The 16,572-nt window shown below is 44.3% G+C and overlaps 1 protein-coding gene across 6 annotated transcripts in view; it reads left to right on the plus strand.

Moving 5' to 3' along the window:
- Nucleotides 1-5,170: 5,170 nt before the first annotated feature.
- The window catches only part of ELF2 (E74 like ETS transcription factor 2), a 96,414-nt gene continuing 85,012 nt past the window's right edge, over nucleotides 5,171-16,572 (plus strand). For 4 of the 6 annotated variants that reach the window (XM_033856675.2, XM_033856678.2, XM_033856677.2 and 1 more), the window contains exon 1: nucleotides 7,572-7,711. The gene's annotated coding sequence lies outside the window, so the exon portion shown is untranslated. Of the gene's footprint in view, nucleotides 5,196-7,571; nucleotides 7,712-16,572 lie in introns of those variants that run through there. The other 2 variants (XM_033856676.2, XM_073804827.1) reach the window with 2 other exon arrangements.

Here is a 16,572-nt window from a genome sequence, read left to right on the forward strand (position 1 = left end):
ACTCAACCATCTGCAGCAGTGCCTTCTGTCACAGGCAGAACAGGGATGCCAAACAGAGGGGAATAGGGCTGCAAGGTGGCAGCAGTACCCGACGAATCTGGGGGGGAATGGGACATGAAGCTGGTGTCAAGGCTGAATCAGAGGGCAATACTTTTCATCCGTGATGTTTGGACATGAACAGTTGAAACAAGGCTGCATTTTAGATGTACGTGGTCAAGAGCACAGGATCTGGAGAATTCAATCTCCAACTCCACTGTCTACTGTGTAACTTTGAACAAGTGGCTTAATCTCTCATAACTTCAGCATGAACTGTAGGATGGGATAATTATACAGAATTCGTAAGATTTTTTTTTTTTTTTTTGTGGTGCACAGGCCTCTTACTGTCGTGGCCTCTCCCGTTGCGGAGCACAGGCTCCGGACGCGCAGGCCCAGCGGCCATGGCTCACGGACCCAGCCACTACGCGGCATGTGGGATCTTCCCGGACCGGCGCATGAACCCGTGTCCCCTGCATTGGCAGGCGGACTCTCAACCACTGCGCCACCAGGGAAGCCCAAGATTTTTTTTTTAACATTTATTTATTTGGTTGTGCTGGGTCTTAGTTGCGGCTTGCAGGCTCCTTAGTTGTGGCAGGTGGGCTCCTTAGTTGTGGCACGTGAACTCTTAGGTGCGGCATGCATGTGGGACCTAGTTCCCTGACCAGGGATCGAACCCGGGCCCCCTGCATTGGGAGCTCAGGGTCTTAACCACTGCACCACCAGGGAAGTCCCAGAATTCATAAGATAAATGAACACAAAGTATCCAGTGGTATACTGATAGGGGCCAATATTATAGTCATTATTGCTGTTATTGTTTACTACTGCTAAAATAATGCTGCCCACTCTGATTAGCTGACCAGTAGGAAAAATCCCCAGAGAGGAAGGCAAATAAATAATGGGAAAAGCAAGGCTTTTGGTGTGCTTTTCTAATCTTTAGGGAAATGAACGGAAAGGAAAATTTCAATTAACTCATTTTGTCTTAGCAGCATGGAAGAAGCAGCTAAATGGCCTTGAAAACTAGTCAGCCTGCAGATATGGAAATTTATTTCGGATCTTTCTCCATGGAAGATATTTACCTTTGTGTTTTAATTAACTACTATAGCATTTATCCTGAATTTTATTAAGAAACCAATTTCATTCAGAAAATTTAAAGAGTAATGTAATCTTAAATCACTAATAAAATATCTTCATGTACATTTCATTTGGACTTTTAATTTTTTTTTTTTTTTAGATGTTGGGGGTAGGAGTTTATTAATTTATGTATTTATTTTTGCTGTGTTGGGTCTTCATTTCTGTGCGAGGGCTTTCTCTAGTTGTGGCAAGCGGGGGCCATTCTTCATCGCGGTGCGCGGGCCTCTCACTATCACGGCCTCTCTTGTTGCGGAGCACAGGCTCCAGACGCGCAGGCTCAGTAGTTGTGGCTCACGGGCCTAGTTGCTCCGCGTCATGTGGGATCTTCCCAGACCAGGGCTCGAACCCGTGTCCCCTGCATTAGCAGGCAGATTCTCAACCACTGCGCCACCAGGGAAGCCCCCTGGACTTTTAATTTTATAACAAAGATAAGGAGGCAAAATCTGCTTACAAAAATTGCTTTTGACATGGAAACTATTAGAAATCCTAACTAGAATAAAGTGTAATCCATCTTAAACACTTCAAATATTTTTAAAAAGCAATAAAATGTTCTTTTTTTAAAAAAATACTTTTGGCTGCACCGTGTGGCATGTGGGATTCTAGTTCCCCAACCAGGGATGGAAACTGTGCCCCCAGCATTCGAAGTACGGCGTCCTAACCACTGGACCGCCAGGGCAGTCCCCAAATGTTCTTTAAAAGTAACTTATTTGTGGGCTTCCCTGGTGGCGCAGTGGTCTTCCCTGGTGGCGCAGTGGTTGATAATCCGCCTGCCAATGCAGGGGACACGGGTTCGAGCCCTGGTCTGGGAAGATCCCACATGCCGCGGAGCAACTGGGCCCGTGAGCCACAATTACTGAGCCTGCGCGTCTGGAGCCTGCGCGTCTGGAGCCTGTGCTTCGCAACGAGAGAGGCCGCGATAGTGAGAGGCCCGCGCACCGCGATGAAGAGTGGCCCCTGCTTGCCACAACTAGAGAAAGCCCTAGCACGGAAACGAAGACCCAACACAGCCATAAATAAATAAATAAAGCAAACTGTCAACAAGTAAAAATAAATAAACACTATTATATTTTTTAAAAAAGTAATTTATTTGTGGATGGAATTAATACAATGCTTCCAACTAAAGCACTATTCTAAAGAGACGACTGCTTTTAAAATATATCAAGAACTTAAATTATGAAATGACATTAAGTACTTATTTTACTAGAAAACATTACATGGTAAAATTACACCTGCAACTCATGATGATTTGGCTTCCCTTCTATATTAAAATCTTTATACTTTCTGCTGGTTTTACCTGATTGCATTTGACGGTACAAATGTCATTCTCAAGAATTGTTTCATTGGATTCTGGAAACTTCACACGTTCCTCCAAAATTATTTTGGTTTTCATCATTCTCTCAGGCAGGCCTCTTATAATTTGTTTAATATACAGTGTTTAAGAGATTCTGATTCGTAAAAGGCAAGATGTACCTAAAACAAAACATGAGTTTGGGGACTGGGTTCTTTTGCAGACCCAGAATATGGGAGAGTTATGAATAATTATCTTTGGAGACGCCCAGAAAGGGGCCGTGAGAGGTGTGGATACAGTGGCTCACAAATAAGGTAGGTTAACACCGTAATAGAACTGGATAGTTGCCAGAACTGCTTATTCTTTAAAGAGAGACAAAAGAAGAGATTTTTCTGGCTGTCCTTATAAAGTCTACATGGTTGTTGGTAATCTGGGATTTGCCCACCTGCAATGAGGGAATCCAACAAGTCTTTTTTTTTTTTTTTTTTTTTACGCGGGCCTCTCACTGTTGTGGCTTCTCCCGTTGCGGAGCACAGGCTCCGGACGCGCACGCTCAGCGGCCATGGCTCACGGGCCCAGCCGCTCCGCGGCATGTGGGATCTTCCCGGACCGGGGCACGAACCCGTGTCCCCTGCATCGGCAGGCGGACTCTCAACCACTGTGCCACCAGGGAAGCCCAGGGAATCCAACAAGTTTAAAGCCTGTGTCAGTCACTCAAAATTCACAGCTGCGGCAGCTCGTGTGACACACGGCTTCCGACGCGGCCCTACTGATCCTCCTCCTCAGGTGTCCGTGTCTTTGTGCAGTGCCCTCCCACGCTGAGTTACGAATGGTTTGTATGACCAGTAGAACAGGGCATGAGTCATGGTGCATGACTCCCGAGGCTGGTCAGAAAAGACAGCATGGCATTTCTTTGTTCTCTTGGGTTACCCGCTTTGAAATGTTTTAAGGGAATACAGCCTTATTTAATCAGCTATAACTCAAAGTGCTCAAGGATTTGCCCAGAAAGAGAATTTCCAGTTTGGGAGGGACAAATGATTTATTGGCTACCACTCAGAGAATTTAGTCTTCTCCTTCACTCCTTGTGTTGAGTATCACTCCTCCCCTTAAGGCAGGTGCTAAGGAGTCCTTCTTCCACTTAACGTTCTGATATAAAAGTGGGGACAACCTCTTCCCTTGGTTAGCCTATCATACTGAAGACAGGCTGAGTAGTCCTAGAAAGATCTTAAAAAGAGACTTTCTTAGATAATTAGAGAAAACAAAAGGGAAATAAACAGAGAAAAGTACAAAATTACTGTACTTAGTACATGTATTATATAATCTTACTAATATTTGGTCTCTATATATATGCATGTATATGTACATAAATGCACAGAAAAAAGTCTGGAAGCTTAAATGCTAAACTATCATTTATGGTTACCCGTGGAACAGTGGCGGTATGGGATGGCTGGGTATGTGTGGAGGGTGAGGCATGGAAAGGAAAGCAGAGAAGGAAAGGAGACTTAGCTTTTTTAAAAGTCTATTTTGTATTATCTGAAAATTGATGATGAGAATGTATCAATGAATCACTTGTATAATTAAAAAATGAACTGTGTAATATAAAAAACAGAAGCAACAGCAATCTAGTTACCACATAGAGCTCTCCTATTCTGTGATTATTCTAGGACTACTGGCCACATCAGCCCTTTCCTACTGAATTCTTTAGAATGCTTTGCTACAAACTTTCTGGGTTTCTTTCTTCACTGGCTTCCACAAGGGATGTGTCTTTCCAAGACCCACTGTCAAAGAGACATCAAATTTGGCACCTTCAAGGTCAAGAGAGCAGATTGTGGGACTTCCCTGGTGGCGCCGTGGTTAAGAATCCGCCTGCTAAGGCAGGGGACATGGGTTCGAGCCCTGGTCCGGGAAGATCCCACATGCTGCAGAGCAACTAAGCCCGTGCGCCACAAGTACTGAGCCTGCGCTCTAGAGCCCGTGAGCCACAAGTACTGAGCCTGCGCTCTAGAGCCCGCGAGCCACAAGTACTGAGCCCGCACCTGGAGCCCATGCTCCACAACAGGAGAAGCCACCGCAATGAGAAGCCCACGCACCGCAACAAAGAGTAGCCCCCTGCTCGCCGCAACTAGAGAAAGCCCGCGCGCAGCAACGAAGACCCAACGCAGCCAAAAATAAATTAAAAAAAAAAAGCAGCAGATTGCTCCATTTCCTATTGTACCGGTCAGTGAGAGCAACACTAATTCCGGGTAGCAAAACACCCCAAAACACAGTGCTTAAAATAACAATCTTTTTTTTTTTTTTTTTTTTTTTTGCAGGTCACTGGCTTCAAGCTGGGGGTGGTTCTAGACCCCCCCCCATGTCTCTCATTCTTCTTGTACTAGCAGACTTCCCAGGCATGTTCTTCATATTGTGAAAGGCACATGTGAGAGAGGCAAGCAGCAACATGCAATACCTCCTAAGGTCAGGCTCAGAACTGTCACACTATCACCCATATTCCTTTGGCCAAAAGCAAGTGGAACGGTCTAAGCCCAACGTCTGTGGAGTGCAGAAACAGTCTGTCTCTCATGAGAGGAGCTACAAAACCACATTTCAAAGGGTGCGCATGGAGCAGTGAAAAATCGGGAACACTAATGTTATTTACCACTGTTTCTTCCTGGGACTTTCCAGCTTACTTCCAACTGACGGTAGAGGAGATACATTTCTTCTCATGTTAGCTGCAAACAGGAATGATTTGCCCCAGCAGGTGAGATCTGTTCCTAACTATAGAAATCAGGCGTTGTTGTTGCATGCTCCTTAATATGCCATGCTAGGGTCATGGAGATGCAGTAGTGCTGATTATTAAGTCCTTACAAATATCAAAGTGGACAATGGTTCCCTTAAATGATAGGTTTTTTGTTTGTTTGTTTCTTAGCAGGAAATAGGGGATTAGGAATACTGCCCTAGAAAGGGTGCTGTTTGTAGTGTTCTGTTTAATGTGCATAAAAGGTTTCAATGTTATAAGGCTTTATAAATCCTTTAGTTCAAAAGAGTGGCAAGAATCGCTATGTTTTACATACAACTCAGGAATCCATAAAACTTCATCTGAGTTCAGGGGATCTCTCTGACTAACCCTATTTGCTATCCAGATTTCCCCTACGTTTAAAAGTAAAAATCTCTTAAGAAGTACCCAGAGTTGCTTTTTAGGATAGGAGAGAAAGAATGCCCCTCTTCCCCCCCTCCCCCGCCCCCGCCTCCGCTCCCCGGTAAATAAACAGGCATTATTAGCTTAAAAAAAGAAAGAGATCATTAAATTCTTCGGCTCTTCAGGGACTTCAATCAGTAGGGCCTTTGACGTTTGAGCCCTACTCTAGGGTTATCTCCATGGTTCCCACGTCACTTTCAAGAACAGATACCACTTGTATTCCTCTGGGTTTCTTCTACGCTCAGGACTGGCTGTGGAGCCGCAAAAGGAGTGAGTCTGGAGCCGGGAAACGAACCTGGCGAATCAGTACTGCGCCAGGTCCACCGGAGGGCGGCTGCAGGAGCCCGAGAGGGGACCAGAGTCGGTCCCCACGCGCACCGGGACAGTCACTGTTCTTTGTTAAACAAATACAAGCCAATGCGGCGCCGGCCAACTGTAGTGGTGGGGGAAGAGATTGAGGCGTTTGTGTGCAGAACTGGGCGTAAGAAAGATCATTAATGAGGCGCTCCAAATGCAGGACAATCCCGGGCACCGTGTCATTGGCTTTTGTGCACTTGAAGGCGCGTGAGTGCCCTGCTCAGAGGTTCCCCTTTGTGTGAAAGTGGGGAAACCAGAAGCATGCGGCTACAGCTGGGTTTTCATTTTCGAATTCGCAGGCACCAAAATCCTCCCGCGCTCACCCACTCCCTCATTCTCGCGCCGACGATCCTCGGACTTAGGGTACTTCTCCGTCCGTCGCCGACCGAGCGAGCAGCGACAATGGCCCGGGGCGGGCGCCCGCAGCTTTCGGGGCTGAGCCAAGGGACCGCCCGCCGCGCTCCGCAGCTGCGCGCTGAGCCCCGCCGCCCGCCCGTCAGTTAAAGCGGGCACCAACCGCCGCGCGGCCCGGCCGTTGGGCGGGTGGTAATTTCTGGGAATGGGGCGGGGTCCGCGGGGGTACTAGGCCGGGCGTTTGCAAGCGAGCAGGAGGAGCAGGAGGAGGAGGAGGAGGAGGAGGAGGAGGAGGAGGAGGAGGAGGAGGAGGAGGAGCCGGCGGCGCGGAGGGGCGCTAGGCGGCCGGGGCGGGGCTCCACGAACGTCACGGGCCGGGGCGGGGCCGGGGGCGCGCTCCGGACCGCCCGCGGCCCCACCTTCTACTTAGCCCAGGCTTTGGAGTCCAGACGGGAGGGACCCGGGCTAGGAGTTTCAACGACCTCCGGCCCCCACTGACTGTCAGGCTGCCTGAGTGCAGAGCAATCCCTTGAGGAGAAGGGCGGGAGTCCGGAGCTGGGGATAGGGTGACAGCCGGCGCCCGCGTGGGACCTCAGAGAGTGGCGAGGGTGTGTGCGTGCGCTCCGGGCCGGCGGCCGCTGCAGGTGCACGCGCGCCCCTACACGCCTGCCCGCGCTTGGGAGCCCCCGCGCCAGTCCCGGGCCGGGGCCGGAGTCGGGAGCAGGATGGGGGAGCCCCGAGCAGGGAGCGGGAGAAGTGGCGAGAGTCTTTACCTGAGAAGGCGTGCTTGGGAGAAGTTGGGGGCTACAGGGCGGGCGAGATTCGAGAGAGCCATCGAGGCCTGGTGGGCCGGCTGGTGGGGGCCGAGGGCGGCGGGTCCCCGCGGGGTATAAATAGCCGGCCCGGGTTTGACAGGCGCGGCGGTGACTGGCGGTGCCGCCCCCCCTCGCCGCGTGGGGAGGGGAGGAGCGCTCTGAGCGGGCGGGGTGGGGGAGGCGGACTCGACTGTCCTGTTGGCGGCGGCTGGAGGCCGAGGGGGAGGAGCCGAGGCGGGGGGTGGAGGGAGGGAGGGGGCCGGGAGCGGGGCGAGGGCGGGGGCCACCATTGCTCCCCGCGCCGGGCTCAGTGTCGCCGCCGTCGCCTCGGCGGTTGGGGGGGCTCGGCGGGGCGGCGCGGGCGGGGGGCTCTGCGCGGGGCGGCGCGCCGCTGTTTTGTCTCCTCCTCTCCCAGTGGAGCGGCTCGGGCAGCCGGGGAGGCCCCGGCTCCCTCCGGACGCCCGGCCAACGGCGGCGGCGGCGGCGGCTAGTCCGCGGCCCTGCCGGGAGGGAAGGCGACGCGGCGGTCTTCCCGGGCGACGCGGAGAACAGGTAAGAGCGCGCGGGCCGCCGAGGCTGGTGCGAGGGAGCGCGGAGGGTGCGGCGAGAAAGGCTCGCCGTCCCGAGTGCCACCGCCTCCCTCCGCGCCCCCGCCCCGCGCCTGTGTTGTTGGCTCCGGGGTTTGCGGAGGGTTTTCCAGAGGCTGTGGCGGTGACACCGGCCGGGAGCTGGGGAAGGAGGCTGAGTGCCCCCGGGCAGCGGTCGGGGAGCGGGACTTGGAGAAAGGGGAAGGCGGGCGGCGCGCCCGCCCGCGGAGAGCGCGGGGCGCCGGGCAGGGCTGCGCGAAGAGGTTACGGACCCCGGCGGGGGGGATGGGCCGCGCGCAGCTGGTCTCGCAGTGTTTACACCGCCGCGCGAGTCACCTCTGCCGAGAAGCGGACTGAACTGACCCGCCTTATCCCGCGAGGAGGCCAGGGCGGGGGTCCGGCTCCGGAGGAAGCGCGTCCTGGGAGGGTCGGGGAGGGCGGGAGGCTGCGGCCGGCGCCGGGGCAGGGCGGCGAGCCCGGGGCGGGACCTGGGAGGCTCCGGCCGCGTGGGGTGGCGTGGAGGACTGGAGACCAGTTTCCTTCCCCTTCGGGCCTCATCGCCGCCTCTTACCTTTCCTGCCCTCCGGTGTTAGCTGGCACGGCAGGTTGTACTCGGTCATTCTTTTATTCTCGCTCTGCACGCCGGCCCCCTGCTGCCACTTCCCCCTATCCCCCCGGGAGTGGGGAGGCTGGGCTCTGATAGGAATCTGCTTTTTAAACAAAACAAAAACGGGCTCTGTAACACGCGCGTCCAGTGACCGCCTTCTGGATCCTCTCTTCGCGAAGCTGGCCCTCAGGGACCTTGCTCCTGGATGCTGGCGGGGTGGGGGGGCGGGGAGGACGCGGGAGGAGGACGGTAAGGGCTCGGCCAGGGCTGGTACTGACTGCCCGAGCAGCTTTGCGAGCTTTGCGAGCAGGGCAGCCGAGTCCCCTCTTGCTCTACTTGGGCATTTTTATTCCATGTCAATAAAGGAAAATATTCCAGTACCCCAGGAGTAATCCAGGTTGCATAGTTCCTAGTGTTTCCCATGTGCCAGCGTCCCGGGCACTCTTTTTTCTAGGAGCTGGCTACGGTGCAGAATAGCCTTTCTTTACGTTCTTAGTACTTCATTAAAGGAGTAAGAGGGGAACACTTTATTGTAAAACTGAATTTCACCCCCTTTTTTGTCTTCATGAACATTTATTTCAGCCGTGTGGTTTAAATTTTAATCCGGTGACGATAGAACAGTAATCTGGTGTTTGGTAATCAGATTTGCTTTTTCTTTTTATCTGTGGGTCTATATCGAGAGGTAAATGATGTACTTTGTCTAGTGCCATAATCACAGAATAGTGACAGAATGCACAGAAGAATGTATGCTTTACTAAGATAGGTTTGGATATTTGAGCTTCAGAGTTTCTTCCTTTCTTCCAAAGGTAGAATGACTTTATATAAGACTGGAAACTATTGAATTACATTTAAAGGGGTTTAGGAATAAAGTTTAAATATGATGTAATACAGTTTACACAGTGAGCTCATATGAATATTGATATCTCCTAGTAAACACACGAAGTAGAAAATGATATATCTTGGGCATTTGAAATTTGAAAATTTAATATCAATCTGTTTTTTAAGCTTAGTGACTGAACTAATTGCTTTGATGAATCATTGCTTTTAATTTCAGACACATAAATTCATTTACAAAATAATCACAGTAGGTTGGAAAGAATTTGTAACTTTGAGATTCTTCTGTCCTAAGTAGATAGGTAACTGCAGCTGTGGTAGGGCCTTACCAGCGCTGATGGCTTCACCTGCTCACAGATCGTACACCGAGGTTTATTGCTGTTGTTGTTGATAACAGCTTTATTGGGATATAATTCACCTACCATTCGATTCACCAATTTAAAGTGTACAGTTCAGTGGTTTTTAATATATTCACAGAGTTGTGAAACTATCACCATCATCCATTTTAAAACATGTTCATCACCCCCCAAAAAGGAGCCTCATACCCATTAGCTGTCACTCTCAATTTCCCCCCAGAACCCCCAGCCCTAGGCAGCCGCTAACTACTTTCTGTCTCTGTAGATTTGCCTACTCTGAACATTTTCTATAAATGGAATCCTACAATGTGTGATCTTCATAATTGCATTCTTTGATTTAGCGTAATGTGTTCAGAGTTCATCCACATTGTAACGTGTCATTATTTCAATTTTTTTTACTGCTGAGTAATATTCCATTGTATGGATATACCACATACTATGTATCCATTAATTAGTTGATGGACATTTGAGTTTCTACTCTTTAGCTATTACAAGTAATGCTGCTACGCACACTTGTGTACAAGTTTTTGTGTGGATATGTTTTCATTTCTCTTGGATATATACACTTTTTTTTAAAATTAGCTTTTTGAGTTATCATTTAATACCAAAAAATTAATCCTGAGTGAAAATTCAATGATTTTTAATAAATATATTGAGTTCTTAAATTATCACCACAAGCCAATTTTAGAACGTGTTATCACTTCTGAAGATTCTCTCTAGCCTGTTTGCTGTTAACCCTTATTCTCACTCCTGGCCCCAGGCAACCACTGATTTGTGTTTCGTTTCTGTAGATTTGCCTTTATCTTACGCATAAATGGAAACGTACAGTATGTAGTCTTCTGCGTCCAGCTCCTTTCACTTAGCATAGTGTTTTGGAGAGTCATCCATATTGTAGCATGTGTCAGTATTTTGTTCCTTTTTATTACTGAATAGTATTTTAATGTGTGGTTATACCATATTTTGTTTATCTGTTGACCAGTTGATGGGCATTTGGATTGTTTCCAGTTTTTTGACTGTTGCAAATAATGAAGCTTGAAAGTTTTGAGTGTGAGTCTTTATGTGGACATATGGTTTCATTCTCTTGGGTAGATGCCTAGGAATAGAATTGCTGGGTCATCTGTTTAACTTTTGAAGAAGCTGCCAAACTGTTTTTGAAAGTGGGCTTACATTTTATATTCCTGACAGCGATGTGTGAGAGTTAGTTTTTTCACACCTTTGTCAACACTTGTTATTGTCTGTCTGTTTTATTTTAGCCATTGTACTGGGTGTGAAGTGCTTAAGTCATTGTGATTTTAATTTGCATTTTTCCTAAAGATGTAAGGTGTTAAGCATTTTTTCATATGATATTCATTCATATATCCTTTTGGGTGAAATAGCTATTCAAATCTTTTGCCAGTTGTCTTACTATAATTGAGTTATAAGAGTTTTTTATACATTCTGGATGTAAGTCCTTTCTTAGATACATGATTTACAAATATTTTCTCCCAGTTTGTGGCTTTTTTCTTTTCTTCATTTTTACTGGAGTCTTTTGAAGCACAAAAGTTTTAATTTTGATGGAGCTTAATTTCCCAATTTTTCTTTTATGGATCATGCTTTTGTTGTTTAAGAACTCTCCCTCATCCAAGATCTTGAGGATTTTCTCCTTTGTTTTCTTCTAGATGTTTTATAGATTTTGCTATTATATGTAGATTTGTGATCTATTTTGAGTTAATTTTTGAGTATGGTGTGAAATAAGGGTCTAAATTCACCTGTTATATATGGGTTGTCTTAGCACCGTTTGTTGAAAAGACTGTCATTTCTCCATTGATTGTAATTGTAAATATTTAATTCTGGACTTTCAGTTCTGTTTCGTTATCTGTATGTCTGTCCTTTGGCTAGTACCACCCTGTCTTGATTACTGTGCATTATGGTAATTTATGAAAACAGGTAGTGTAAGCTCTTAAATTTTGTTCTTACCTTTGAAAATTGTGGCTATTGTGGGTTATATATAAAAATTTTAAAATCGACTTGTCAGTATCTGCGAAAAAAGTTTTGGAATTTTGATGGGGAATGCATTGAATCTGTAGATCAGTTTGGGATGAATTACCATCTTACAATATTGAGTCTCCTAATACATGAACATGAAATTTTTAAAAAATGTATTGATCTTTAATTTTTCGAAGTGATGTTTTAAACTTTTCAGTGTATAAATCTTTTACTTAAAAATTAAAAAAAAATGTTATTGTGGTAAGAAAACTTAACATGAGATCTACCCTCTTAACTTTTTAAGAATACAGTACAGTGTTGCTAACTATAAACAGAGTGTTGTATAGCAGATTTCTATACATGGTAGAAGTGTCCTTTTTAATTCTGTTTTGTTCAGAGTTTTTATCATGAATGGGTATTGGATTTTATCAGATGCTTTTTCTGCATCTCTTAGCAAGACCAGCTGTTGCGGTTTGCTCACGACTGTCCTGGTTTTAGTGCTGGAAGACCTGCATCTTGGGAAACCCTTCAGTCCCAGACAAACCAGAATGGTTGGTCACCTTAATGTCTGAGATGATCATGTGGTTTCTGTCCTTTATTCCGCTAATATAGTGTATAATATTAATTGATTTTTAGCAACTAAACCAGCCTTATATTCCTGGGATAAATCCCACTTGGTCATGGTATATAATTCTTATTATATGTTGCTGGATTTAGTTTGCTAATGTTTAATTGAACATTTTTGTGTCTATATTTATGGAAGATACTGGTCTGTAGTTTTCTTGTGATGTCTTTGGATTTTGTAATATAGTAATACATATTAATCCCAGAATAAATTCGGAAATGTTCCCTCTTCTATTTTCTGTAAGAGTTTGTGAAGGATTGGTATTGCTGCCTCTTTGAATATATTTGATAGAAGTCGCCAGTAAGGCATCTGGGCCTCGATTTTTCTTTTTGGGAAATTTTTAAACTACTAATTCAGTTTCTTTACTTGTTATAGATCTATTCAGATTTTTTGCTAAGTTTTAAATTATTAGTTTTGGTAATTGTGTTTCTAGGGATTTGTCTATTTCATCTAAGCTATTTAATATTTTTGGCATACACTTTATAATATTCCTATATATGCTTTTAATTTTGCAAGCACAGGTAGTATCTTTTGCTTTTTCATTCCTAATTTTGGCAGCATGTGTCTTCTCTCTTTTTTACTTGGTCATTTTAGCTAAAGGTTTGTCAGTTTTGTTGCTCTTTTCAAAGTAAAAAGTTATGGTTTAATTGTTTTTTTCTCAGTTGTTTTTCTGTTTTCTACTTCACTGATTTCCATTTTAATCTTTATAATTTCCTCCCTTCTTGCTTGAGATTTTGTTTGCTTTTCTCTTTCTGGTTTCTTAAGGTAGAAGCTTAGGTTGTTGATTTGAGATCTTTCTTCTTTTCTGATATAGGCCTACGTTTCCTTCCAAACGTTGTTAGCTGCCATATGTTTTTATATGTTCTGCTTTTTAAAATTTTCATTCATATTTCCTAATTTCCTCTGTGATTTCTTCTTTGACCCATGGGTTATTTAGAAATGTATTGTTTAATTTCCAATTATTTGGGGATTCCCTAAATTTCATTGTTGCTGATTTCTAATTTAATTCCCCTGTAGTAAGAGAATATACTTTGTATTTTTCTCATTTTAAATTTATTGAGACATTCTTATGGCCTAGTATGTAATCTATTATGAAGAATGTTCTGGACTTCCCTGGTAGTCCAGTGGTAAAGAATCCACCTTCCAATGCAGGGGATACAGGTTCAATCCCTGGTCGTGGAACTAAGATCCCACATGCCGTGGGGCAACTAAGCCCGCAGGGCAACTAAGCCCCTGTGCCTCAACAAGAGAGGCTGTGTGCCGCAAACTATGGAGCCGATGCGCCCTGGAGCCCATGCACCACAACTAGAGAAAAAAACCCACATGCCGCACTAGAGAGAAGCCCGCGCACCACAGCTAGAGAAGCCTGTGCACGGCAACGAAAGATCCCTCATGCTGCAACTAAGACCCGATGCAGCCAAAATAAATAAATAAATAAATAAAATGAAAAGAAAAAAAAAAGAATGTTCTATGTGTGCTAGAAAGGTTTTGTTGGGTGGAATGTTTCATAGGTGTCAGGTCAAGTTGGTTCTTTGTGCTTATTTTCTGTCTAGCTATTCTATTAATTACTGAGAGTGAGATTCTAAAATCTCTATTATTATTGAAGTGTCTATTTTTCCTTTCAGTTCTAATTTTTTTATAAAGTTATTTATTTATTTATCTTTGGCTGCATTGGGTCTTCGTTGCTGCGTGCAGGGTTTCTCTAGTTGTGGTGAGTGGGGGCTACTCTTCCTTGTGGTGCGTGGGCTTCTCATTGTGGTGGCTTCTTTTATGGCGGAGCATGGGCTCTAGGCGTGCGGGCTTCAGTAGTTGCAGCACGTGGGCTCAGTAGTTGTGGCCCACGGGCTCTAGAGCACAGGCTCAGTAGCTGTGGCTCACGGGCTCTAGAGCACAGGCTCAGTAGTTGTAGTGCACGGGGCTTAGTTGCTCCGCAGCATGTGGGATCTTCCCGGACCAGGGCTCGAACCCGTGTCCCCTGCATTGGCAGCCGGGTTCTCAACCACTCCACCACCAGGGGAGGCCTGTTCTGTCAATTTTTGCTTCATATTTTTGGGGCACTGGTGTTAGGTATGATATACATATATAATAATACACATACATACACCTTATAGTAGTATTTCGTCTGGTGTTAGTGTAGCTAATCCAGCTCTCTTGTGCTTACTGTTTGCATTCTGTATCTTTTTCTGTCTTTTTACTTTCAACTTATTTGTTTTCGAATCTAAAGTGTATCTTACAGTATATAGTTCAAATGCCTATTTAAAAAAATAGTTTGACCACTTCTGCCTTTTGATTGGAAGGTTTAATCTGTTCACGTTTAATGTAATAGTTGATATTCAGATTTATGCAGTTTTGCTAGTTACTTTCCATACATCTCATTTCTTTTTTATTTTTTTGATTGTCTTCTACTCCCTGTTCTGGAGTTACTAGATATTTTCCAGGGTATCATTTTAATTCCTTTGTTAGTTTCTTAACTGGATTTTTTAGTTATTTTCTTAGGTTGCTTTAGGGATTACAGTGTGTGTCTTAATTTATCACAGTTTACTTCAGAATTGACTAATTTAATTGTAGTAAAATATAGAAAATTTGCTCCATTTTCTCCCCCCCTCCTGTCTGTTAGTATTGTCACGCATATTAAATTTTTATGTTCTAGAAGCCCAACAATACAGTTTTATAATATTTTAATGCAACTGTATGTCTTAAAGATAGTTAAGGGAAGAACAAGTATTTTAAAAGGTTTTTTTAAAAAAAATATTTACCATGTATTTACCGTTTATGTGATTTTTATTTCTTTTTATGTATTTGAGTTATGGGCTGGTTATTCCTTTCAGTCTGGTGGACTTCCTTTTGGATTTCTTGTAAGGAAAGTCTGTTATTAATGAATTATCTCAGTCTTTGTTTTTTGGGATTGTTTTTATTTTGCCTTTATTTTTGAAGAATAGTTTTGCTGGATATAGAATACTTTGTTACATTTGTTTACTTTTAGCATTTTGAATATGTCGTCTCCTGCTTTCTGGCCTTCATTGTTTCTGATGAGTTATTTTTCTTTTTGTGCATTCAAGATTTCCTGTCTTTAGTCAACAATTTTTTTTTTTTTTTTTTTTTTTGCTGTATGCGGGCCTCTCACTGCTGTGGCCTCTCCCGTTGCGGAGCACAGGCTCCGGACGCGCAGGCTCAGCGGCCATGGCTCACGGGCCTAGCTGCTCCGCGGCATGTGGGATCTTCCTGGACCAGGGCACGAACCCCTGTCCCCTGCATCGGCAGGTGGACTCTCAACCACTGCGCCACCAGGGAAGCCCCTAGTCAAGAATTTTACTGTGGTATGTCTAGGTGTGGATCTCTGTGTGTTAATCCTACTTTGGATTCAGTAAACTTAAATGTAGAGAGAACCATATTTTAAACATTTGGTAAGTTCTAACTATAGTTTCTTCAAGTATTTTTTCTATCCTTTTCTCTCTTTCCTTTTCTTCTGGGACTCTCATTACATGTAAGTTGGCATGCTTGATGGTATTCCTAAGTCTCTGAGGCTCTGTTCATTGAAAGGTTTTTTTAAAAAATTCTTTTCTGATTTTCAGAATTGGTAATTTCTATTGATATATCTTCAAGTGCATTGGCTCTTTCTTCTGTCACCTCCAATCTGCTTTTTGAACTCTGCTAGTGAATTTAAAATTTTGGTTCTTAATACTTTTCAGCTCTAGAATTGTTATACTTTTCAACTCCAGGATTTCCATTTTATTCTTTTTTAAAATAATATCTGTATCTTTATTGATAAGAGTTATATGAGTTACAGTTATCATACTTTCCTTTAATTCTTTAAACGTGGTTTCTGTATTTGGAGATAAAATTAAATTTTAGATAGAAAATGATATCTAAACTATGTGTTAAATCCTAAAATGGAGTTTGCTTTATTTCTAAATTATATTCAATATTTTCATCTGTATTTCATGATATGCATGAAAGTATATTACTCATAAATGCTGAATTTCCTCTGATAGTTTCTTTTCAAACACAATTAACAATTTATTTATAATTATTAGTGTTTATTGGAAAGTAGGATCAGTGTACAATTTGAAAGACATGCCATTAATTCTGAAACCTTAGTTCCTTCCCTGAACTGATCATACAGTATAAAGTCTACTTGTTTGTCCATATTTCTTGCTGCTTAATTCTCTCATGGTGGGTGCTAATTGGTAGGAAAAAATGGAAGAAGCCTAAGAGAGCAATATAATGAGTTAGAATCGTTATAAGATATCAAAATCTTCATATGAGCCTGTACATTTAGTAGTATAGTATTATTCATTTTAGGTCCTTGAGAGATTGTAGTAAACAAGATAAATGCAGTACTTGTTCTCATGGAACCTTATATTCTGTTAGAGGAGACATGCATTAAACATATAAACAAGATAATTTTAGAGAATGATAAATATAGTGAACAAATAAAA

The sequence above is a fragment of the Tursiops truncatus genome, chromosome 5, assembly GCF_011762595.2.
Source record: "Tursiops truncatus isolate mTurTru1 chromosome 5, mTurTru1.mat.Y, whole genome shotgun sequence".
NCBI lineage: Eukaryota > Metazoa > Chordata > Mammalia > Artiodactyla > Delphinidae > Tursiops > Tursiops truncatus.